General features: G+C 43.3%; 1 protein-coding gene and 1 long non-coding RNA gene across 2 annotated transcripts in view; one reads left to right on the top strand and one right to left on the bottom strand.

Annotated features, from left to right (window-relative positions):
- LOC309474450 (uncharacterized protein) overlaps positions 1 to 26,914 on the top strand; it is a 143,760-nt gene that overhangs the window by 38,419 nt on the left and 78,427 nt on the right. The gene's annotated exons all lie outside the window — the stretch shown is intronic.
- On the bottom strand, positions 234 to 26,914 carry LOC309474492. Its single transcript, XR_014197326.1, has 3 exons — positions 15,910 to 26,914; positions 2,978 to 6,742; positions 234 to 2,777 (listed from the first exon to the last, which is right to left on the bottom strand). It is a non-coding gene; the product is annotated as an uncharacterized lncRNA (long non-coding RNA).

Below are 26,914 nucleotides of genomic sequence, written 5' to 3'. Positions count from 1 at the left end.
CAAATCCTTATTAAGTGCTTTTTAGGCTGTTTTTAGTGCTTTTTCCACATCTAAGCAACCCACTCTCAAGGCTAACTGGCAACACCAATCCTTTCCCCCTTTCAGGCCTGTTTCATTTCATATCCCTCCATCTCTAATCTCTTTTCTGTCTTTTTGACTTTTATTGAGCAATGAGGAAACCACATTTAGATAACCTAAAGATGGCTTAAATTTGTGAGCCCCCCCCCAATAAATAAATAAACAAACAAACAAACAAACATACAAACTCAATGCAGATAAAATATGAAAAGTGGGCCTTCTAAATGAATGCAGATTTTTTAAAATGTTTTCGTCTGGTAGTGTGATTTATGAAAATCATGTTTTTAAATTATTGTGATTTAAATGTAATTAACCCTTTCATTCTGCCAGGGCATAGTAATGGTGTCAATTAAACAAATATTAATTTTCTTATGTTTATTATACATTTTAATTGATAAAAAGTTATATGTTTAGAGAACATGTTTTAGGAAGAGAGAGAGAGGGATAATTTAATGTCATAATTGTGAGAAAAAAAGTAAAGAAAAAAACAAAATAGTAAATTTACAACATATTTGATTCATTTCATATTGGATAATGAAGGCAGGTAAAGTTGTATCAAGAATCAGTGGTATTCTTTTTGAGTCAATAGCATTTAAAAAGTCACTGTGTCTGTCTGACTGAACTGTAGTATAACATATATTAAAATTGATTATTCACATATTCCCTGGCAGGATATATCAGCTGCCCTGGTTTAGTATTGAGGGCATCATCTGATTATCAAGATTTTAATGTTAAACCTCTTTATTCGGTTTGTGATTCTGCAGCATTAAAGGATGAGTGCATTAAAAGGTTACTTTTTTATATCGTACCCAATAGGACAACCTGATCCATCCAAATATTTTATCCTATTTCCCAGAACTGATGTAAATGTAGATTCCTGGCTAGTACATGTAGCCTGAGTGATCATATAGACTCAAGGTCTCTCCCTGGCCTTTTCTTATTTTTGTCTAGTTTTGCGCCTTGCAGCACCAAGTGGCCTCTGCAAACCTCCATAATGGCTTCCAGACTCTCCCACCTGACCATGGTAATGCAACCCAATACCGTTTAAATGGGAGTCATTTTCAGCTTTTGTTACCACAGTGAGCCTCGGGGCAACAGAGGGAAGCTGAGGACGCTGAGCAAAACAATTTAGAGGGAAGTGTAGCAGCGCTTCTGTCTCTCTTGAGTGAACACAGCTCCAGCCCGCCAATCCATGCTAGCCCATTTAAAATCCTGTTAAACTGCAACTTATCCCTACGATTCCTCACCTGCCATGCAACAACACACCTTACCAACATGCTCTTAAGAATATGTCATATGCATTCGTGTACACAGTTGCTGTTGTTTTATGGTGTGTGAAAACTGAACATACTCATGCAAAACGTTCTATAGCGGAGACTTTCCTTTGAATACATTTTTTTGCACCTCACAGAAACCTTTCTGCATTTTTAGATTTTCACTAAAGGAATGGTTCAGCCCAAAATAAAAATTCTGTCATCATTTATTCTCCCTCATGTTGTCCCAAACTCATTCGATGTTCGTTTTTATGTGGAACACAAAATAATTTGTTTAGAAAAAAAGTAAATGGGACCCAAAACTTTCAAGCTCCAAATATGATATAAAAATTGCATTAAATTAATCCATAGGATTATGATAAACGGATGATAACTTTATAATTTAATCACTTTAAAATCAGATCAAAACATTCATAAATGCACGCATACAAAGACTTCATCAGATATTCCATAAAACATAAAATGTCAAAGTTCACTTGTTCTTGCATGTCATATGACCAAACGTCATTATGTTTTAGTTGTGTGTTACCATATTTAATGTAGTCTGTGTGCATTGATAAATATTTGATTTGGTCATATGGATTAATTTCATGCTACCTTTATGTCTATTTGTAGCTTCACATTTTTGGGTACCATTGACTCTCATAATGTGGACAAAAACACTTATTTTGTGTTACACTGAAAAAAAGAAAGTGACATGAGTTTGTAACAACATAATAATGGGTGTGATCTGCTTTTTTGAAAAAGAAAAAAAAAGTACTTTTCATTGCAAAATTTTATTTTCATAAAATAAAATATTTTCTACTTTCACTAGTAGAAAGACAGTAATAAAATTGTGTCAAATTAATGTTAGAAATTTGTTACAAAAGTTATTCAGTCATTCAGGTACTCAGGTGATTTTCTTGGTCTTTTGTTCTTTTATTAACATGACTGCTGTCACTTTAAGGGTTTATGCATGGATCCAATAGAGTGGTGCAGGTATGACATCACTTTGTTGGCCAAAAGGCATAAACAAGTTAGCATTTTAGCACTTCCGGCATCATCCCAAAGTCAATGGGTTTTTTTAATGGGTTTTTGTTTAAATGGCTGTGATGAACACAATCTCAACATGATGACACTTTCACATTTTATTCTACGACATAAAGTACATCAGTATTACCCTTTTTTGAAGCTGGTGCATGTCTAGAAAAAGGTTTCAAGTTTCTAACTCAAACTTTCTGGTAAAATGTTTTTTAGATAAAAACTGAAAGAGTTGTCGGAAGCTTAGTGATGGTAACGTTGAATTCGTGGGGCCGTGGTGTACTCCGTTTATAGCCTACCTTTAGCTTTTTATTTCTGGCGACTGCATTTAGGCTTCAAAATTTATCAAATTTGTTTTTATCTGTGAAAATTATCTTGATGGGCAAAACTTGTAAGTATCATAAACTTTTGTTGATTTACATTTATTCATTTAGCTGACGCTTTTATACAAAGCGACTTACAATTGCTATATATGTCAGAGGTCGCACGCCTCTGGAGCAACTAGGGGTTAAGTGTCTTGCTCAGGGACACATTGGTGTCTCACAGTGGATTCGAACCCGGGTCTCTCACACCAAAGGCATGTGTCTTATCCATTGCGCTACCACCACCCCTTGATCACACACTTTATTTATTTTGCGATAATCCAAAAGCCTATGGAAAAAATCCTATTGGGTTTTTGTTGAGGGAACCAGTGTAATGCTAACTGCCGTTTGGCCTACAACATAACGTCATACCAGGCTGCACCACTCTATATACTGTACAGATACACAACATGCATTATCTTTCTAAACTAATTAGGTTCTAAAACTGACTGTTAAACTGAATACTCGCCAAGATGGACATTTTGACATAATTGTGTGTGAATTTGACCGTTTAAGTGCAGTAAGCCACTCATTTTGATACTTGCTACTCAAACTGCTTGAGACTGAGAGGCGGCTTGTGTGCTCCACTTATATCAGTGGTGCGCACGCTTTTGGTGTGATCACGAAACCTGTAGGAGTTAGTAAAATTATGGGTAATAAAAGCACTATTTAACTGGAGCGAATGAGATGAGTGAGTGAGATAAGGCGGTTGTGGGTCACTCAAGAGAGGGAGACTGACGTTATTGCCTGTGTCCCGCTGGCAACAAAACGGACCGGCTCGGAATCGGAATCGGAAAGACGTGAGTCTGACCGGCTTGTCACCGTCTAGGAATCTGAATCGGAAAGTCGTGAGTCTGACCGGCTTGTCACCGTCTAGGAATCTGAATCGGAAAGTCGTGAGTCTGACCGGCTTGTCAGTGTCCAGGAATCTGAATCGGAAAGACGTGAGTCTGACCGGCTTGTCAGTGTCCAGGGCGATCATGTGGATAATCGGCCAATTCCGGTCCCTGGCCGGTCAATTAGTGCATCTGTAGTTTAAAGATATGTTTATTAATACTTTTTTTTAACACTGTCACACCAAGTCCATTCGTTGGCCAGAGGAGAACTGGCCCTTCAACTGAGCCTGGCTTCTCCCAAGGTTTTTTTTTCTCCATTCTGTCACCTGATGGAGTTTGGGTTCCTTGCCACTGTCACCTCTGGCTTGCTTAGTTGGGGACACTTAATATTGAACAATATTATTGATCTGACTGTACTGAGGCTGCTGTATAAGAACTGAACTGAGCTGGACGATGAAATCTTTTTTTTTTTGCAGAACTGCTTTATAGATTAACTAATTTAACAATTGATCTTCGGAACTGAATCAACACTAAACTGACTTCAGCTGAACAGTAAAGACTATTTTCTTTTTAGAGCTGCTTTACAGCCAAATTGAACTCTGTTTGCATCATTGAATCATTATTTTCCAGTTTATCACTGTAAAACTGCTTTGAAACAATCTGTATTATTTAAAGCACTATAAAAATAAAAGCGACTTGACTTTTTTTCCACATTGAAACAGGTCGGACCCCACATGATATTTCATTGTTGTACTTTTGGGGACATCAGGTTGCTACAATGCAGGAAAAAACCTGACCCACATACTAAAACACAAAAAATACACTCAAAAATACATCCCTCATTTTGTGTCCAGTTTGGGGTAATGTCATCAAATATTAATAACGCCAGTCAGTGTGTTAAAAATCATGGTGGGCTGACATACAGTAGCTCTGTGACAGACATTGTCTGTGCAGAGGAGACAGCTTCCTTCTCACTCACTGATGGAGTTTCAGCGGCGCCCGCTCTCAGATCACTTAATGCATCAGTCTAATAACCTTTTAATGTCTGTATTATGGCGGTCATTTAATATTTGCTCTCGGAAAGATGCGCATGTAGATCAGCAATGACTGTAATGATGATAATGATAATCATATGCTCATAAGCCGCTATCCTAAAGCATTGCATTACTGTGCTCACCGGTGGTTAAAATGAAGAGCTTTTAGCCATTATGGCTATAGAAAAAATAACCGCTTGCAATTCTGCTAATGTAATTTCTTCATTGCATGCATGTGCAATTTAATTTCACTGCATTTTGTTGACACTGCTTTTTCTTATATTTTTCCCCCCTTGTCTTTTTCCATCTTAGCAAGTGGGTCTAAAATGTGGGCCATTTGCATGAGTTATGCTAATTTGTTAGGGCAACGAATGCATTAATTTCATTAGCAAATGGCCTCAAAGCAATAATTACCAGAGTAGGTGTGTCACAAGCAATCATGTTAAAATTTGCCAGTTAATTATTAAGATTTTGTTCGGAGAGACCTAGATTTGACATGAGTAGCCGAAGGAGAGACGGGGAGAGGGAGAGAAAGAAGGAGGAAAGAAAGTTAATGTTCTCCAGCAGCTAAGGTAAGGTGCGTGTTGTTGTGTTGAAGGGATGAGGGAGTTGGCAGGAGGAAGAATGGTGGTTTTGGGTTGGTTTGCATGTTGACAGCTTACATTCTGGACTAATTACCGCAAATAGCACTGGGCTAGCTGGTACTCAGTGAATCCAGAGGGGTGTAATTATAAGAGAAAGGAGGGCAGGGGCTACTGAAGCGGTCTCTGCTCCCATTGATTGGAGTCCACTCGAGGAGGAGGGGAAACGCTTCTCCTTAGCTGTCTTAGACTTGCACTTTGACCAGACTGGGGAAAACATTTTGATTCTTGGGTTTTTAGCCAGACAGCAGTGGTTGGTTTTTAGGTCTTCTGTAAGTTTATCTGCATGTATTTACAGCGAGAAGAAAAGGGGAAAAGTAGAATTAGTTTTGCAGTACAAATTTGTAAAAAGTCTTCAAATTGTATACATTAATTTTAAATTATAATACATTTAATTGTTATTTAAAACTTAACAGGTAATCGTGGATTATAAAGTACAATTAGGAAATAGTCACATTGTGACTGAGATATAAAGTCACAATTGTGAGAAATAAAGTTGCAAGATAAAACCTTGAGAAATAGTCACCATTTTATGTATATATTTTTTTAAATATATACGTTTTCTTCCGTACATTTATGCTTAAAAATGAGAAAATTATTTATAATTTGCTCAATATATATTCTCTAAAGACAAGCCTTGATTTCACAAGCAACCTTTTATTTTTTTAATGACGTTTAGGTTTATTTGATTGATTGATTGATACTGATTAAGAAAGCGTTTTCTAGTGTTATTGTATTATTTTATATATCAAATGGTAATGAAGTCGCTTATCAAGTGTCAGCTGTTTGATTATCGCTTTAGCAACTTTATAATATTCACTGTCAGATTGATACTCGCACTTTTGATGTTCCTCAGGACTGTGTCTTAATCATCTTGGCAGCTGTTTTTGAATAGGTTGAATACCTATGAGGTTGGCACCTAAACTCATCCTCTTCAACTCAAGGCATAAATCTCCAGGTCTTCCTCTAAAACTTTCTTTAGGGTTAATTCCTCTAGTTCTTATCCACTGACACCCTTAAAAACTTTTCCCTCCCTCTGTCTCTCAAGTGTCTCCTTAAAAGTGAGCACGCTTTTCTCTCGTCTCCACCACTTTGGGGGGAAAAAAATGCTAATCATTACTTCAATTCAGATGAAAAGCTGCTTATCCTGTGATGTGGATGAGACCAGTAGCTGCTTGCCTCGTCATTTAGCTAAAAGCAGTGTGTGATGTTTGTACAATGATTCTGTCCAATCCATCCATACACTTCTCTTCCAATATGATGACTGATGAGAGGATATGTCATGCGCTGAACTTCAGACATTCTTAGCAAGAGGACTTCTTGCTATACTGTCTGTTTTTGTTTTATTAGCTGTGTTCTAAGATTTAGTGAACTCAGTCTAGTGAAATGAGCACACTCAAATACACTACAGTTCAAAAGTTATGCTGTTCTTTATGCAAAAGTCTCATACTATCCCAGGCACAATTTATTGGTTAAAATAATAATAATAAAAACGTACTCTGTTACTAACGTAACCTCGGTTCTCTCTAGAAGAGGGAACGAGTACTGCGTAAGATATCTTACGCTAGGGGAAAATCCTTCTTCCGCGAGATATTGAAGCCAAAAATGATCCTTAATTTTGTAATAATGCAAAACGCGTTGCGGCAGCATACAGACATAGGCGAGGCAGCTCGCGCGCCTATTGGCTGTTCTGCGGCAACTGCAGCAGCCTATCGAGCGAGGCCTGGCGTGACGCCAGACCCAATGAGGGTGCTTCGCGCCCGCTGCGTCACGTCCCGCCGAAACCGGCGTGGTCTAGGCCTATAAATACCGCTCGCAGGCAGCTATTATCTGGTTTTTCATCATCGAAGCAACCAGAGCGTGTGCATGCACGGCAAGATACGCAGTACTCGTTCCCTCTTCTAGAGAGAACCGAGGTTACGTTAGTAACCGAGTACGTTCTCTTACGAGAGGTCTCTCGTACTGCGTAAGATATCTTACGCTAGGGGACCCAATGCAAAACGCCGTGCATGCTGGGATCTGACACCAAAGACCCAAGGGCGAAAGCCCGGGGTTCATATAGATCCAAGATGGCGCCGCGGATGGCTGCCTCGGTGTTGAGCTCTCCAGTTGTTACACTGTTTTTGTTAGTTTGTCCTGTTTTATGTTTGTCATTCGCTATCAGTTATACCAGGGACGAACTGCTGAACATTCGGCAGTGCACACCAACTGATCACCAACCAGTTTTTGATTCTTCTGGCGTTTTGCGGAACATTGTCGTCGGTTGTGCCGCTGCACTGTGGAAACAGTATAAGACGCGCAGGCGTGGGAAGCGAGCCGGCACACTCGTTAAGCTCAGGCAGCGCGGATTCAGAACGGCGCTGCCTAGCATCCATCTGGCGAATGTCCGCTCTCTCCCTAACAAAATGGACGAACTACTTCTGCTCTCACGCAAAAACAAGGACTTTACCAACTCTGCTGCTCTGTGTTTCACGGAAACCTGGCTGAACGAAGCCATTCCGGACAGCGCGTTACATCTACCGGACTTTCAGCTGTTCAGAGCGGATCGCGATATGGAGTCAACGGGGAAAACGCGCGGTGGTGGGACATGCTTTTACATCAACAGAAGGTGGTGTACTGATGTAACTGTGTTAAGGAAGATGTGCTGTCCTGATGTGGAAGTGCTTTTCATTAACTGTAAGCCGTTCTACTCGCCGCGGGAGTTTTCCTCGCTCGTTCTCATCAGTGTTTACATTCCACCGCAAGCACACGTGAGTACGGCGCTGCAACAGCTGGCTGATCTGATCACAGAAACAGAACAACAACACCCGGACTCTGTTCTTATCATTCTCGGAGACTTTAATCAGGCAAAACTCACACGTGAACTGCCTAAATTCAAACAGCACATTACATGCCCCACCAGAGACAATAATATTTTGGACCATTGCTACACCACAACAAAGGATGCATATCGCTCCGTCGCCAGAGCAGCTCTAGGACTTTCCGATCACTGCCTGGTTCATCTTCTACCAACTTACAGGCAAAAACTTAAAACTGCTAAGCCAGTAATAAGGACTGTAAAGAGATGGACCAACGACACAGAGCAGGTCTTACAAGCCTGTTTTGAATGCACTGACTGGAGTGTTTTTGAAGCTGCTGCCAGCGATCTGGACGAGCTCACAGAGACTGTAACATCATACATCAGTTTCTGTGAGGATTTATGCATCCCTACCAGGACTTACTTATCATTCAACAATGATAAACCATGGTTCACACCAAAACTCAGACAGCTTCGTCAGGTCAAAGAAGATGCCTACAGGAGTGGGGATAGGATCTTGTATAATCAGGCCAGGAACACATTGACAAAGGAGATTGAAGTGGCTAAGAAGAGCTATGCCAAAAAGCTGGAAAACCAGTTTTCCTCCAACGACCCTGCATCAGTGTGGAAAGGCCTGAAAGACATTACCAACTACAAGACACCATCCCCCAGCATCGACAGCAATAAGCATCTTGCGAACGAGCTGAATGTCTTTTACTGTAGATTTGAGACCCCCGATCAGACACCCCATACCCGCCCTGACCATCTCTCTACACAGCCATCAACACCTCCAGCCATCCCCCTCCCCTCCCCCCCTGCACTTCAGATCAGTGAGGATAATGTGCGTCAGATCTTCAGGAAACAGAAGAGAAGGAAAGCACCAGGCCCAGACGGTGTTTCACCAGCCTGTCTGAAAACCTGCGCTGACCAGCTGGCCTCTATCTTCTCACTGATCTTCAACAGATCACTGGAGCAGTGCAAAGTCCCCTTCTGCTTTAAACGCTCCACCATCATCCCAATCCCGAAGAAACCAAAGATCACAGGACTCAATGACTACAGACCTGTTGCCTTAACATCTGTGGCCATGAAGTCACTCGAAAGACTGGTGTTAGCATATCTGAAGGACATCACTGGACCCTTGCTGGACCCCCTGCAGTTTGCCTACAGAGCAAACCGGTCTGTGGATGATGTGGTCAATATGGGACTGCATTACACCCTACAACATCTGGACAAACCAGGGACCTATGCAAGGATTCTGTTCGTGGACTTTAGTTCTGCCTTCAACACCATCGTCCCATCACTGCTCCAGACCAAACTGACCCAGCTCTCTGTCCCTAGCTCCATCTGTCAATGGATCACCAGCTTTCTGACAGACAGACAACAGCTAGTCAGAATGGGCAAAATCACGTCCGACAGCCGCACCATCAGCACCGGTGCTCCACAGGGATGTGTTCTCTCACCACTGCTCTTCTCCCTGTACACAAATGACTGCACCTCTAAAGACACCTCTGTCAAGCTCCTGAAGTTTGCGGACGACACTACTGTTATCGGACTCATCCGGAACGGTGACGAGTCTGCGTACAGACAGGAGGTGGAGCAGCTGGCTCTTTGGTGCAGTTATAACAACCTGGAGCTGAACACGCTCAAAACAGTGGAGATGATCGTGGACTTCAGGAGAAACCCCCCTGCACTCCCTTCACTCACCATCATGGACAGCACTGTGACTGCAGTAGAGTCATTCAGGTTCCTGGGCACCACCATCTCTCAGGATCTGAAGTGGGACACTCACATAGACTCTATTGTGAAGAAAGCCCAACAGAGACTACAGCGGATAGTTCGGACTGCTGAGCGAATCACTGGCACTACCCTTCCCACACTCAAAGTACTGCACTCATCCAGAGTGAGTAAAAGGGCTCGCAAAATCACTCTGGACCCGTCACACCCAGCACACTTTCTGTTTGAACTGTTACCGTCTGGTCGACGCTACAGAGCACCGAGCACAAAAACAACCAGACACAGGAAAAGTTTCTTTCCCCAGGCCATCTACCTCATGAACACTTAAATGTTCCGCTACTGTGGAACAAACATGTGCAATACTTCCCTCAGACATTTCATTATAGCACCTTATAACTTTATATATATTTATAATTTATAATCTTTTTATTTTTATTTTATTTTTATTTTTTTCTATTTTTTATTTATACCTATGTTACTTGTCTTGTCACTTTATATTGTATGTGTACTGGAAGCTACTGTCACCAAGACAAATTCCTCGTATGCGCAAGCATACTTGGCAATAAAGCTCTTTCTGATTCTGATTCTGATTCTGATATAGTGCACAATCACCCAGGGAACTCACAGGGAGTCCGGGAAGAGGGAGGGGCGAAGCCGCACCCTTCCACATATGGCAGCGTCGCTTAGACGCGAATTTCATCATACAGACAGGGTGGGGTACGGCCTGAACTGATGGGGAAATGTGGGTCTTACACAGTTTGCCCAGGCACATCTTTGTGCTACTGCTTTTCACTGTCGATCATCGAGGTGTGCTCAGTAGACGCAGCATTCTGAGCTGATAGCATCAGGTCAGATAATACTGGTTAACTAGACCGACAGCAGCCTGGCCTGCAGGGTGGGAACCTCTAGGTTGTAAAACCTTATAAATGTAGACGGGGAGGCCCAGCCCGCCACCGTACAAATATCTTGCAAGGCAATCCCACTCGACCAGGCCCACGAAGAGGCCATGCCCTTGGAGGCGTATGCTAGCGCTGTAGCATCAACTATCCATCTGGATAGGCTCTGTTTCGACGCGGCTAGTCCCTTAGAACGCCCGCTGAACGAAACAAAGAGCTGCTCTGTCTGTCTGAAAACAGACGAGCGAGACACATGAGCTCGTAATGCCCTGACTGGGCAAAGGAGGCTCGCGTCTCTTTCCTCATCAGGGACCGGTAGGGCTGACAGGGAGATGACCTGCGCCCTAAACGGTGTGTTGAGGAATTTTGGAACATAACCGTGCTTAGGTTTGAGTATAACCTTTGAGTCGTTAGGCCCAAATTCCATGCACGTCGCGCTCACAGAGAGCGCGTGTAAGTCCCCTATGCGCTTCACTGAAGCGAGAGCCAGCAGAAACACAGTCTTGAAATACAGATGTTTCAGATCAATCGTCTGCAAAGGCTCGAATGGTCCACCTTTCATGGCTTCCAGCACCGTGGAAAGGTCCCATACGGGGACTGAGGGAGGTCTGGGAGGATTCAGTCTCTTAGCCCCTCTAAGGAAGCGGATGACTAAATCGTTCCTTCCTATTGACTGACCAAGCGTTGTTCTCGAGAACGCTGCTATAGCCGCCACATAAACTTTGAGCGTGGAAGGGGTCCTGCCCTTATCCAACAGCTCTTGTGGGAAGGAAAAGCACCTCCGTCACTCCACAGTCTGTGGGTGACACGCCACGGGCTGTGCACCAGCCCGAAAACACTGACCATTTCGAGGAGTAGAGACGTCTCGTAGACGGAGCCCTAGCCTGCGTGATCGTGTTTAACACTCCTTTAGGGAGTTCAACATATACCCGTTGATGGCCCAGACATGAAGGGACCACAATTCCGGGTGAGGATGCCAGATCGAGCCGTGGGCCTGAGAGAGGAGGTCTCTCCTCACTGGCACTGGCCACGGGGCAGTGCTCGCTAGCTGCATCACAACTGGGAACCAAGGTTGGTTTCCCAGAACGGTGCTACAAGCAGTACTGAGCATCCTTCTTCCCTGATCCGCTCTATCACCTGAGGCAGGAGAGAGACGGGGGAAAAGCATAGAGCGGGCGGCGGGGCCATACATGAGCCAGCGCGTCCCTGCTCTTGGAGAAAAATTCCGGACAGTGAGCGTTTTCTTGAGACGCGAACAGGTCTACTTCCGCTCTGCCGAATTTCTTCCACAGCAGTTGGACTGTCTGTGGGTGCAGAGACCATTCACCTGCCGGAACATTGTTCCTGGACAGTCTGTCTGGTCCTATGTTTAGGAGCCCTGGCACGTGCGCTGCTCTCAGCGAGCGCAGGTTGCGCTGAGCCCATACCAGGAGGCGTTCTGCCAGCCTGTGCAGGTTCCTGGACCTGAGGCCGCCCTGGCGATTCATGTAGGACACCACAGACATGTTGTCCGAGCGGACCAGGGCGTGGCGTCCTTTTATTTGGGGACAAAAACGCGTCAGTGCGTTGTCTACTGCCAACATTTTGATGCAGTTTATGTGCAGAAGCTTCTCCCGTTCTGACCACTGGCCGAAGAACGGTCTGCCCTCGAGCAGCGCTCCCCATCCCGAGGTGGATGCGTCCGTAGACACCACCCTCACCTTCGAGGAAGTCCCCAGGCTTACACCTGATTGGTACCAGTCGTCCGCTTTCCAAGGTTTCAGAGCTGTGACGCACTTCTGAATGACCTTGAGACGAAGCAGACCGGATGTCCACGCTCGGCGTGGGACTCGCGCTTTCAGCCAGAACTGCAGTGGGCGCATGCGGAGCAGGCCCAGCTGGAGCACTGATGATGCTGAGGCCATGAGACCCAGCATCTTCTGAAATTTCTTGAGCGGGACAGATGCACCGCAGCGGAAAGAGTTCGCTGCACGCTGAATGTCTACCGCGCGCTGTGGTGATAGTCGCGCTATCATGGACAGCGAGTCCAGCTCTCTGCCCAGGAAAGATATCGTCTGACTGGGGGACAGAGAGCTCTTCACCCAATTGACTCTGAGACCCAAATTCTCGAGGTGATCGAGTAAAATGGTCGTGTGCTCTATGAGCACTGAGCGAGATTGCGCTAGAATAAGCCAATCGTCCAAATAGTTCAGTACTCGCACGCCCCTCATTCTGAGGGGTGCAAGCGCCGCATCCATGCACTTCGTAAATGTACGGGGTGCCAGGGACAAACCGAACGGCAGGACTATGTACTGATATGCCTGGCCCTCGAAGGCGAATCCCAAAAATCGCCTGTGACGTGGCGCTATCTGTATTTGAAAGTACGCGTCTTTCAGATCTATTGACACAAACCAATCTCCTCGGCGAATCTGCGCGAGGATTTTTCTGGTCGTGAGCATCCTGAACTGTCGCTTCACAAGCACTCTGTTCAGTTGCCTTAGATCTAGTATGGGTCTGAGACCCCCGTCTTTTTTCGGTACCAGGAAGTATCTGCTGTATAGCCCTCCTTCGCTCTGAACTTGAGAGAGAGAGGCTCTATGGCCCCTTTGCTCAATAGTTTCGCCACTTCGGCTCGAAGTAAATGTGCTACTTCTGTTTTACCGTGGTCTCGACGCGCGCCGTATAGCGGCGAGGGCGTCGGCGAAACTGCAGCGAATAGCCTCTTTTTATAATGTTTAGCACCCACTTCGAAACCCCATGCAGCTTTGCCCATGCATCTGCATGAATAGCTAGGGGTTGAATACGAAGCGTGCTCCGTTCGCTCAGCGATGGAGAGGCTTCGGTGTGCTGTAACACAAGCGTTGCGCTCGTGACATTTGAGGCAGGGGCGCGCTGATAACAGCGGGCAGATTGCCCGCGCTCGACTCCTCTGCGGCGTCCAACCGAGAGGGGGAGGGCTGGGCGAGTCCCGTAGGAACTGTCATGTCTGTGCGTGGATGTGGGCGCGGGATAGCGGGCACATTCATCACACCGAAAGCATTGTTCGCTTGAGTGAAGCGAATGCACGTTGGTTTCGTTTTTACAGAAAACGTGAGACATGCATAACGTAGTGTTTGTGGGCACTGGGTAGTGGGCACATTTACCACATTTGATGCGCAATCGATCCGAGTCGATTTAAGTGCGCGAGCCCTGTGTGACGGGCTGTGCTTGTGTGTAGAGATGGGCACTGGGCAGTGGACATTCTTTCTACACATAAAACACCATCGGCCGTGGCCAGGACACCAAAAAATTCACTCTTATGGGATTTATCTGGGTAGCCGTAAAAGCGGCGTTTGTGTGCAGGCAAGCGTGCTGCGTCGCCGACTTGTTTACTGCAGAATACACTGGAACAGTCACATTTACTGGAACTGAACGAGCGAGAAGTTGCCATAGAAACAGAGAGCGTCAACATGCTGGCGTTTATTGCAGGCCTGCGTGCATTACAACAGGCTCGTTCACTGCAATATTGACATTTCCAGTCGCCTGAATTTCAAAGGGGAATGAGAAATGTATGAGAAAAAGGAGGTCGGTCCGTCCGCAGCGGGACCAGAAACACTCTCTTTTCTCCTTAGAAATGGTGTTTGGGTGCAGGCGAGCGGGTTGTACAACGCGCTCGTTGGCTGCAAAATACACATCTGCAGTCGCCTTTTCAGGGAACTGACAGAGCGAGCATTGACGGCATAATTTTATCTGCCGGTAGACCCGGGATCGAACACGGGTCTCTCGCGCGCAAAAACCTGAGAGTCTGCCACTGGGCCACAGGGGGAGACACATTGTAACTCAGTTAGCGCGAGTATTATCAGAGAGCGTCAACGTGCTGGCGTTTGTTTGCAGGCATGCGTGTATTACAACAGGCTTGCTCACTGCAATACTGACATTTCCAGTCACCCGAACTTCAGAGGGGAATGAGAAATGTATGAGAAAATGGAGGTCGGTCCGTCCGCAGCGGGACCAGAAACACTCTCTTTTCTCCTTACGCCAGTGACGCACGGAAACCATAGAAACGGTGTTTGGGTGCAGGCGAGCGGGTTGTACAACGCGCTCGTTGGCTGCAAAATGCACATCTGCAGTCGCCTTTCAGGGAACTGACAGAGCGAAGCATTGGAGGCATAATTTATTTGCCGTTAGACCGGGATTCGAACACCGGTCTCTCGTGCGAAACACGAAAGATTCTGCCACTGAGCCACAGGGGGGAACACAAAGGCTTTCAGATGCACGAGCATATAAGAGCGTCAATATGTTTTCTTTGGCATTTGCTTGCAGGCGTGCGTGTATATAACAGGCTCGTTTTCTGCAATATGATATTTCCAGTCGCCTGATCAGGGAACTGAGAAATGTTTGAGAAATTCAGGTCAGTCCAGCCTCGGCGGGACTATAAACACTCTTTTCTCTTTTCGCCGGTGAGTGACGCGTGAATGGGGCGCAGGGGCAGGGTAGCTTTCTTGTACGTAAAGAAAAAACTAACCCCGACTGTCCGCTTCCAGCCTCCCTTGTGAACGGCGCAGTTTGCGCGGCTCGAACAGAGGGAGAGAGAAAGCTAGCCCCGTGACCGTCCGCTCCTGACATCCCCTGTGAACGGCGCGGTTTGCGCGGCTCGAACAGAGGGAGAGCAGGTATCATCCCCCAAGCAGGCAAGGCAAGCGGGCGAACCGGCGAGCTTTGCGGGTTGGGGGGGGGGGGGGGGGGGGCGTCTTCAAACGCCCAGCTCTTTTAGTGCAATGAGAGTGTGTGTCGCGGCGGCGAGCACACACACATACATAAACACAGTAGCAGAGAAAGGATATAACGCCGGATAGCGCAGCAGGAAGGCAAGGAAGGTGGCGCGGCCAGCGACTTCAGTGACTCGTCCCGCTGAAGGTGCTCTCTCTCAGACGGCGCGGCTTCTCTCCAGCTCCAGCGATGCGTGTGCTTCGCTTGAAGGATGAAAAATCTGATAATAGCTGCCTGCGAGCAGTATTTATAGGCCTAGACCACGCCCGTTTCGGCGGGACGTGACGCAGCGGGCGCGAAGCACCCTCATTGGGTCTGGCGTCACGCCAGGCCTCGCTCGATAGGCTGCTGCAGTTGCCGCAGAACAGCCAATAGGCGCGCGAGCTGCCTCGCCTATGTCTGTATGCTGCCGCAACGCGTTTTGCATTATTACAAAATTAAGGATAATTTTTGGCTTCAATATCTCGCGGAAAAAGGATTTTCCCCTAGCGTAAGATAGTACGAGAGACCTCTCGTAAGAGAACATTCCTTTATTCCTGTAATGACAAAGATAAACATTTTCAGTAGCCATTACTCCAGTCTTCATTGTCACATGATCATTCAGAAATCAATCTAATATGCTGATTTGGTGTTCACGTAACAATTCTTATTATTGTCAATGTTGAAGACCGTTGTGCTGCTTAAATTTTTATTCCTGATTTTTTAATTAATAGAAAGTTTCAAAGAACAGCATTTATTTGAGTTTTTTTTTTATACAATTATAAATGTATTTACTATAATTTTTTATGAAGTTAATGCATCCTTGCTGAAGACTAGTATTATTTTTTCAATAAACAAATAAATAAATCTTACTGATCCATTTTTTAGAAAAATAGTTAATATTTGTTTGTTGAAATATTTTTATCGATATTTTTTGCCAATGAATGAAATTTATATTTGTTGCAGTGCATTATGGGATTGTCTTCTCTTTAAGCATACATGTGATGCTGCCATTGAATTTAGCAGCAAAAGAGGTAGTATAATTGAGATTCTTACCTTTGAAAACATAAAGAGTAGCTATAAAACTGAGCAATTGTGTTTGAATCTACATGCTGGTGAAATCAAAAGAGAACTAAAGTGCAAGAAGAAAGCAAAAGAATGTAATTTATTTCCATTTAAGGACATTGCACTGGCTAATTAAGCAGTCTGATGCAATTTGTATTGCTAATACCTGACTGGAGTAGGTCATGAGGTTGCTGGTGGAATTTGAGCCTAACGAAGCTACTGGACTGAATGAATAAGTTGGGATAGTTGATTTACTTTGCATCAGCACTGCAGCCAACCATTGTTCCTGACTGCAGTGTGCTTGGGATTTGCTAGTTTAACTCCTCTTATTTAACCTCTGTGCCCCTCTTCCTCCATCTCTCCACTCCTCCCCACCTCAGGCTGAACTCATTTGGGTTCCTGCATGGGAAGGTCCTGGGGCGGATTCAATCAGCCGCAGCCTTAATTGGCTCTCAGGCATTCAAATTGAAACCGATGGAGAACTAATAACAATTGCCCTACTGGTTTGTAGCTGTAGAAACCGAGGGAAAATTAGTTGTGGTGCCAAAGCGGCGCACTTTTTAATTGCAGGCAGGATTTTGGTGGGTTTGGTTGAGAGAACCATTAAACACACACACACACAAACACACACGCACATGCACACACCCCAAGGGCTCTTCTTTGTTTCTGCGACCTCAGAGTGATTTTGTAACATGACTGTGACTGGAATTTCTAGTGGCCATATTAGTGTGTGTGTGTGTGTGTGTGTGTGTGTGTGTGTGTGTGTGTGTGTGTGTGTGTGTGTGTGTGTGTGTGTGTGTGTGTGTGTGCGCGTTTTTGTGCGTGCTGCCCTCCGGTCCATTCCACCATGTCATCACCTTCCACCTCTCAGTCATGTAGACAAATGAAAACACACACTCACAAAAACACACAGGTGTTCGGTGGGGCCTTCTCTCAGTTTTAACAGACAGTTCAGGCATGTCCCGCACTCTGAGCTGCTGCTAATGTTTACTGAAAAGCAGTTCATCGCGGCCATTATTGCCCTGCGTGTTTTGACAACTGCAGATGAAAGGGTGGTGTAGGCATGATGGTGAGAGGAAGACGAGGCCTTCACAAGCAAAGCACTTTTACTAAATGCTGTTGGTGACCTCTTGATCTGTCTAGAAAGCTGCACTAGCAGATGGTAAGACTCACAGGATGTTTCTCAAGTCAACATTTGAGTTTGTACAAATAGTAGTGAAATAATAATTAAAAATATAACATTTACTTCTCAAATGACACAAAATTATATCTTGTACTATTTCATGTAATGTCATATGTATATGTATATATACACTGTATGAAGTAACAAAGCTGATTTAAGCAGTGCTTTTACATTTTAAAAGGGTTATCTGTGCATTTGGCAAAAAAAAAACTAAAAAAACGCAATAATGTTGTCTAATTTTATCCTGTCTGTCCCACACAAACAGTGTGCACAAGTTCAAGTTTCATTCCTCTCTTCTTTATTCTCTCTCAGCAGGAGTATGTGCCCTTTATAGCTGTAACCATACCTGACAAATCAGAGGCAGGGACCTGAAGTGTGTGTGTCTATGTTTGTGTTTGTGTGTATGAGTGTATTTTCATACAAGTTGTGTGAATGTATGTGCTCAGCCAGTGTCTGTCACTACAGTGTTGCTGGTGCAGATGTATTGTGGCACTCCTGGTCCTCATACACTAGGGCATTACACATGAATAATAATAATAATAATAATAATAATAAAACTTAGCAGGGTTTGAGAAAGAGCCTTATTTACTGGTCAGTTATATGAGTATACAAATTAAAAATAAACATTATACAGACTGCTTTTATAGAAGTATCCATCTAACTAGCATTATGTTCTGACATCATTATTACAATAAGAAATGCAGTGTATGGTTTGTGCACTTTTTGTGTTTTGGTACTTGTCCTTCTCTGTGTGTTTTGAACAAACCGATGTCTTCTAAAAATACAAAATGGCACAAACCACAAAATTAGTTCAGTCATAAAAACAGAGGTTCATGGTCACAGCTGTGTGGGGCTCTGCAAATAAACGCTCTGCTTGTTGAAATGTAGACCATGTACTGTAATTGGTAGGCATTCACATGTGCTAAGAGAGGACATTGACTAAACCATGCAAGCCACGGCTTTGGTGTTTGGGTGGAGATCGGTTGTCCACGGGCCCATTACTGTTGCTTTTTGTCAAGCCCATCTGTGTTTTTGGGAACCCTGAAAAAGGTTTTGATCAACTTTGAACTGTTTTAAAATGTGATTTATTGCTGTGATGCAAAGTTAAATTCAAAAATCATTCTAATATGCTGATTTGGTGCTCAAATAAATAAATAAAATAATAAAAAATATTTATTATTTTACTATTAGTACAGCATTTATTTTAAATAGATTTTTTGTAACTTTAGAAATATATATTTTTTTTTACTGTCACTTTTTCTTCAGTTTAATTCATCCTTGCTGAATGAAACTATTATTATTATATTATTATTATGAAGAAAAATATTAGTCTACTCTGGATAAAAACATCTGCCAAACACATACTATCAGACATTATTAGACAGCAATTTACAATCAGTTGTGTTTCTTGGAAGTTGAGCTACAGGAAATTTGTAAATTTGTGTTTTGTAACATTCCTTTCTTCTTGTTGCTCACCGAATATTTCTCAACTTCATCTTACCCCCTCTCACATGTTTCCAGGCTTTGTGGTGAAATGAAGCTTATATTTTGCTACTGTGGTAAAATGCACCTTAATTAAAGGCAGAACTGATACATATGCATTGATATTGCATATTACACTGGCAGAAATGGAGTTTCTTTGATAAACTACAAATAAAGCATCCATTCACATCGAAACAGCCTAGGCTACATGATAAACGGCACTAAAAGTCTTATGAATTATTCTGAATTCGCAGCAATCAGGTTTTAAAGTGGCAGTAAATCCAGTCTAAATAGGTTCATTCATTATTCTCTTTGGTGTGGCTGGGATACTTAAAGAGTGTTATGTCTGGATTGTCCCACGCTCTGCTGTGTTCTAGCGGACGGTGTTCTGGCTTGACCTGATATACGGTGCAACTCGAATTACAGAGACGGAAATGTCGTCGTCATCTTGTTAGTATTCTGATGTAAGCCTGGGGCACGGGTGTCAGATGCTCTCAAAATTTACAGCTCAATTTGGAAACCACAGATACAGCTGAGCATGGCTTTGGGGTGACTTATAATGAAAATACCAATCCACATTAGCTCCACTTGCCACAAGCAAAATGTTAATATCAGAGCAGAAAAAATGTGAGAGAGGGAGATAGAGAGAGATTGAACAAAGAGACATCAGAAAGAAATGAAAGTTTGGTGTCCATGAATGTCTTCCAATGTTACTGGCAACGTTGAAGCTGGCTGAAGGTCTTTCCTGGTTGTTGGACAGAAATTTGAAACATTCATTGCTTGCTGAATTGTTGGTGGATTTGCAAGGTCTGGCAACAGGCTTTTGCATTTGTGTCAAATCAATATTGTGTTTACATTTTGTATTTTATGAATGCACAGGGTATGTGATCTATTTCATTAAGTTTACATTTCAGGGAAAAGAGGCACACTTTTGGGAGGCAAATTTTAACTTTAGGATCCCTCCATTTGGTTCATCCTTACCCTGCCTTCTGGCACCAACTAAATTAAAGACTTTTTGTTCCATCCTGATTTTCCACTGGGCCTTTAATGTCATACTTATTTCAGAAGGATATTGCCAGTGATTCTTACAAATAATAAAGGGAAATGAATGTATTACTGTCTGAGCACAATGAAAACATATTTATCCTCAATCTCCATGTGAATTGCCCTAGCTCAAATAGTCTTCGATTGAATACCGCAAACATATTTGCATAAGCTTTGAATTTAGAGTCCTCCTCAGGCTCCGAGAATTGTGTCAAATCCTCTCTCTCTATTGTCATCGTTTGATCGTGGTGAAGTGGTACTGCTGATGTATATGATTATCTTAACTAAGACCAACAAATGAACAGAAATTGGGAACAGGCACACCTTTTTTCTCTTATTATACTCTATTGTCTTGCATGACTTATCAGTGATTGTAGGGGCTCACAGTACTTCAATAACAGAAATAAAACGTATTCTTTAATTTATAACATACATATATATATATATACATTGTAAAAAGTGAATGTGCTGTTGTTAACTTAACAAGTTTTTTTCTGTCTGACCTGACATTTAAAAATTGGTTTCAGGTGAATTTAGTCATATTAAATACTATATTTGACTTGAATGACAAACATTAATTTAGATGTTATCAAACGAAATGCATTATTTAGGTTATGTGAAAAAACAGTTAACAGTGTATGGAAGACCGGTGGTATTTGCCACATTTTTTTGTGGCCAGGATGAAGGCCCACTGTGGAACCGATAGTAGGAGGAGCCAGGGTGGAGACGATGGATAGAGGAGACAGCTTAAGACCCCAAGCATGGCCAGGATGAAGGCCCACTGTGGAACCGATAGTAGGAGGAGCCAGGGTGGAGACGATGGATAGAGGAGACAGCTGAAGACCCCGAGCACAGCCAGGAAGAAGGCCCACGGCAAAACCAATAGTGGGTGGAGCCAGGGTGGAGTCATTTGTCCGACCACCAGTGGTGGATCCAGGAGAGTCGGAGACCCAGGCGGAGCTGAGAAGACCGGGTGACACCGTAGGTCCTGCTGCCCAAGGCGGAGCCGTGGTGACGAGTGGCTGAGATTATTAACCAGGGTGTCGGAGGACTGAGGCAAAGGACCAAGGCTAAGCCGTAGGAAAAGAGGAGTTCAAAGAGGGTGGGTGACCTCCGGACCTTCAGTGCAGCTGAAGGCCTGGAAGTCCGTGACGCAGGCAGAGCGACAATTGACCAAGGTGGAGCCCAGTGTAGCTGTAAGGACGTTGGTCCCAGGTAGAGCCAAGGCAGGGAGGATCTAAGGCGGAGCCGAGCCGATGTGGAGTGACAAGCTCGGCAGTCTGAGGTTGAGACGGGATCCACGTGCCTAGGCGGAACTGGAGATTGGAAGGCCTGAAGCAGATCTGTGCGTGTAAATAACAGAGGAGAAGACGAGGGACTGAATGGAGCCAGCAAAGGTGGGGCTGAGGAAACTGGGGTTTAGTTAGAGGAGGCGGAAGAGGGAAGCTGGGTGGGACCCTCACAGATGAAGGAGATTTGGAGCTGGGCGGGACCAGCAGAGACGCAGGAGACTTGGAGCTAGGCAGGACCATGTGGGAGACTTTGGGGAATGTCCTCTTCTAAATCCTCAAAAAACTTTACAGATGCCAGACTCAGCTCACCCTCAGCAGTGGGAGTATGGGCAGGTCTCCAATCCATTCTTTCAAACTCCACGACGACACCCACTGGTGTGGACAATGTTGCTTGCTCACGCATCTGGTCAGATACTGTTAGGCTCAGGCTCAGGCTCTGGGGCGATCTTGTGCTCAAGTGTCAGCTCTGGCACTGGCATTGAGGAGGTCTCGGGCTCTGTGTCTGCAGTGGGCTCAGAATGACCATGATTGGCATGTTGGATGGCTGACTGGGCTCTAGGTCCGGAGTGGGGCTGCAGAGGACATCTTCATCTGCAGTGCAGATGGTGTAGGGCAGTGGTTCTCACCTTTTTTTGGGCCAGCGCCCCCTATCCATTATCCAGGTCCCTTACCGCAGCAAAGTAATACCGCAGTATTATCAGCAAAGGGTTAATTGATTTCTAACCCTTGCATTAGCTTTACTACTAGATATATTTATGGAGATGAGAAATAAAAACCCGCCCTGTACAGCTATGATCAGTTGTTCGGCCGAGCTTTCAATGTTGGTGCGCTTGCGGCATTCTGAAAAGTTGAGATGTGCTTGATGTTTTTCTGCTAATTTCTTTACTGTGGGTTGCAGAGACGTTAGTTTCAGCCGTAGTGCACCTGTAGCCTTGTTTATACTTCTGCCTGGCTCCGCAGCGCGAGTCTCCGCAGACTGCGCGCGCACCTCCCCAAACGGACGAGGTGTTTATACTCGACGCGCTCGCCATTGTATTATTCTGTGAAACAACAGGAGGCGACTCAAGTAATTGTCCTCTTAACCGTCAGGAATCAACAGTGAGAAGAAAGGTCCACACGTGACAATGTTTATTTTAGTACATCACCACCAATACCACACTACAAAAAGAATCTTTTAAAATCCAGTAAACCCTGAGATTATTACTTGTGACATTAGAAAAAAATATGTGGATATAAAAACATGTACTGTATGTAGGCTATACAACTAAATTAACGATCTCTTAAATATTTTCTAATTTCACTAAACATTTCATTAAGTTTCATGGACATTTTATAAAAAATGGACCTTTATTTTATTAAAATGGCTTATGTCTGTAAATGTAAGCGACTAATTTAAGACGCGCCACAAACTGGGTACTGGTGCGGTGAGACGTACATGCTCGGCCAGATTTGGCTCGAAGTCGTGCATCTTCGGATGCGGAGCCGTGTGCGCTGTTACAAAAAAAGCCATGCAGACCGCCTAGCGAAATGGTGTCTTGCGCAACCAACGTGCAAGACCGCCCACACCGCAATGATTCATTTTTGCTGCGCGCACCTTCACGCTCGTGCGGACGCGGCGAGTATAAACCTAGCTTGAGGCATGCAAGTCCAAGCGACTGCGGTACTTAGACTGCATGTGTATGTGACAAGAATAAACACATATGAACAATTAAATTATTATTGTATTATTATTTATTTTTAACTATCTTGAAACTATCCAAGCAGCGTTTCGCACTCAGATGTGACGGCGGAATTAATACATTACCAAAATGTGATTACAGAATATATTAAAATTTTCTACAAATTGTCATTTTCTCCTTACAGTCTTGCGAGTTAACAATAATGCCTGACCAGTAAATTACTTGGTGAACAAAGAAAACATTCTGGCATTAGGCATTGGCATTAGTTAATGCCTAAAAATGTAAAAGTTTTACCTTATAAATATAATTTAGTTTAATTCATTTTAAAATTCATCGCCGGAGTGAATGGGAACATGATTTATTGAAAATATTAGAAAATATAAGTGGGTCTTAAGTCAATACTTTTTTAATGGCTTGTCAACTTTCCATTCCTCCGCTGCGTGTAGATTAAAAAGTTCGTCGAGACAAACTTTAAGTTGTCCTGAGAAAGCTGGACCAGATAGTTTGAAGAAGTTTGAAGAAGTGATTCTAGTCAGTGCTGGATTAGCCACCACCGGATTGTTGTCAGCGCGAAACACATTTTTGAGCACGTGAATGCTGATTCTTGTCAGCACTGGATTCTAGTCAGTGCTTTAGTGCTGGTCTTTGACTGGAAAAATAAGAGTCGCTGCAAAAGAAACGATACATAGCTTACATGACACATTAAACTGGCAGATTTTAGAATGTTGTAGGCAATTATTTTGCTAGTAATTACATGTTTAATCTTTTCTTGCCTGGATCTTTGGTGTAAACTCGTGAACATCTGAACACCCCCCTTTCAAAAATCTTGCTTCCAACGCCCCCCGTTGTTCTCTGAACGCCCCCTGGGGGGCGGTACCACCCCCGTTGAGAACCACTAGTGTAGGGGGATCCACATCTCACCAGCACCCACTCAAGTTCACGGGCAGGCGTGCCTTGGACTGCTCGTTGAGGCTTGGTGTATTAAAAGAATCAGAGCGAGTGGTCAGGGTAGTGATTGAGGCATGCCAGATCTATGAAATCCCTTGTGTGGTCTTTGAGGGAACGCTCCTCCTGTAACTGGAACGTAGTGGCGTCAGACTTAACCTGGCATTTATAGGCTTTTCATTTATAGGAACAGCTAAACAGTAAAACAATCATTTTGTTAAGTTTGTTAACAATCAGTTTGTTTGTTTTTTGTTAAGATTTAAATGAAATAATAAAAAAATTAAATGAATAAGCTTAATAAATGTCACAACATTTAGGCTAAATGTTATTACCCATTTGATGGCTTGCCCTGATCTGATCATTTCCAACTTTTTGTGTGACGTATATATCAATGGATGTTTTTTTTTTTTTTTTTTTATCACAAGAAGAGCAGTGTGGATTGGTCTACATTGCAGTCTCATATGCCCTATTTTTTCAATTAGATACCCATTTTATGTTTTAACGGTCCATTTAGTAGGTTTTATGCCAGATGAGTATGGCCATGAAGTAATTACAAGGATTATTTACTTCTGTTAATTGAGGTCTCATCTCTGAATGGGTGGTAAAGGTTAATGTTCTTTTGATATATATTTTCTTTCCGTCTCCTCAGACAGACATACAGCCAAAGGAGAAGGGGATTCCTAGGGGTTTTCAAGTCTGAAATGCTAAAATTCAGTTTAAGAAAAGGAGGAACGTTGGTAGGCTTCAGCAGTGGGGTATATTTCAGGTTCCATTTCCAAGCTTGGCCCCTAAGATGGCCCACATTGATTTCCTTCACTTCTGCTCTTTGCTTGGTCTCAGTGCTTTCATTAAACCCTAATCCGTCTCATTTGCTATGCTTCCAGGAGACATGGAACTAAAAGAGGGAGGTGGATAATGAATTGAAAAGAAAATGTGAAGTTACATATGTTTTTTTCCCTGCTCTTTAAATGACCCTTGTCTCCACATTCATGGTGAGGCTGTTTTAATAGTCTTCCTAATAGGAATTTTAAATCACAAAACTGCTAACCTGCAGGTTAATAAAAATGGTAATTTGGTAATCTTGTATCTGATTTAATTGGATTTCAAGAACCTCTTTAAAATGTGTTTGCATTCTGGGAAATTTACATGTGCTGTGTTAAAAAGGAACTTGAATCTCCAGCTGTCAAGATAATGAATTAGACCATTTCATCTCTATAATCTTCTGACAATCTCCCCTTATACCTTCCTGTCACAGTTATCCATTAAAGCAATGAATTACCTAAATATTTGAAATGTTTTACATGGTTTTATGGTTTTGTAATGTTGCTAGGGCCTCAAAATACCATGTGTTGTTTGGTCATAAATATAATGGGGGCTGACAGTAGAACAAATTTGACCTTTTGACCTTCTAATATTTCTTTGAGTTTGCCTTTCTGTGATATTGTATTGTGTTGTATGTAGTGGTTGACGGATATTGTCTAAGCGAATATTTTTTATTTACTATCTTTGAATTAAATATATATATAGACTTTATATCGGCCACTCTGTTGTCTGGTGGCATGGGCCAAATATTGGCATTGGCCAAACAACCTAAATTGATCGACCAGCATTCGTATGATGTATAGGGTCTATTTATCCACAAATAGCTATGTTTGCTGTAGACTTGTGGCCAAGCTGGACAAAGTCCTGTCAGAATTTCTATCAGGGCAGCAGTTTTGTACTGCTTTCTTACTCAGGCCACAGGCTTGAAGCATTTATAGCCTTAAGGATGTCTGTGTCAGCTAGGTTGGATAGTGAATTTCTAACACAATGCTCTTTCAAATGGATACAGTTACAGCTCAGATTCTACTCAATCCCCTTTCCTTTCATTTCCACCTTTCATTCAGTATCGTCTCTCAACCCTCGAGGAGATGCACTGCTCCTCTCAAAGGGCCAGCACATATCTGACATCAATTATGGGATTACTATGCTTTAATGCTCAACTTTTTCTTATACTGTGAATGTGTCAGAAGGAAGGAAGGTGTGTTTTCTCCATCGCTACTCGGGTTTCAGGCACTCTCCCCAACATAGAACGGGCCATAAGGCAAAGCAGTGTGGACAAGACACAATCATCCAAATGAGTTTGACAGATAGAGTACAATACACCTTGACACTAAGTGAGTCCAACTCTGGTCAATATTTAACCCCTCGGTCTTGTCCGCTTAACCGAGGGAGGTCTGAAAGTGGAAGTGAAGAGTATGTGTGAGTGTGAGGAGTGTGTTAGCGCATGTAGGTTATGGAGAGCACTTTTGGTCTGGTGTTGTTAGCCTTAGGGCTTTAGCTAATAGGCCACCCAATTCCCAGCAGGCCCTAGGGCTCCGAACAGCTCGGCATTAGCATCCGCTCATCATTAATGATGAATTCTGCTCTCGCTCATGCCCAAAGCCAACAGCGTTCAATCACCATCAAATAAACTTAATATCACCACATTCATCTTTACATACATATAAATTTAAGGCCCTAAGAATTTACGTAATCCTGTGATAAAAATAGTTGTTGTTTTTTTATAGATTTTTTGCATGTATCTGTGATCGAATAGCACAGTTTTGTCTGCTACAAATGCATGCTTGCATGCTTGACATTCGTGGTGTTTTCAGCATCTGCCAACTCACTATTCTAGGACACTCATGAACTTAATTTTCGGAGCTGATGATAAAACTATTGTCTGATACACAAAGGAATTTAAAGGTTTTAAGAAGTACAATTATTTTAAGTACATCTTGCTGTACAATAGTAATATATTTTTGTCAAATAGGTTTTCACTACAACCAGCCAAAATAAAATTGTATTTAATAATATATATATG

This window comes from Leuciscus leuciscus (assembly GCF_965113295.1).
Source record: "Leuciscus leuciscus genome assembly, chromosome: 14".
NCBI lineage: Eukaryota > Metazoa > Chordata > Actinopteri > Cypriniformes > Leuciscidae > Leuciscus > Leuciscus leuciscus.
This window is presented reverse-complemented; position numbering and strand designations above follow the sequence as displayed.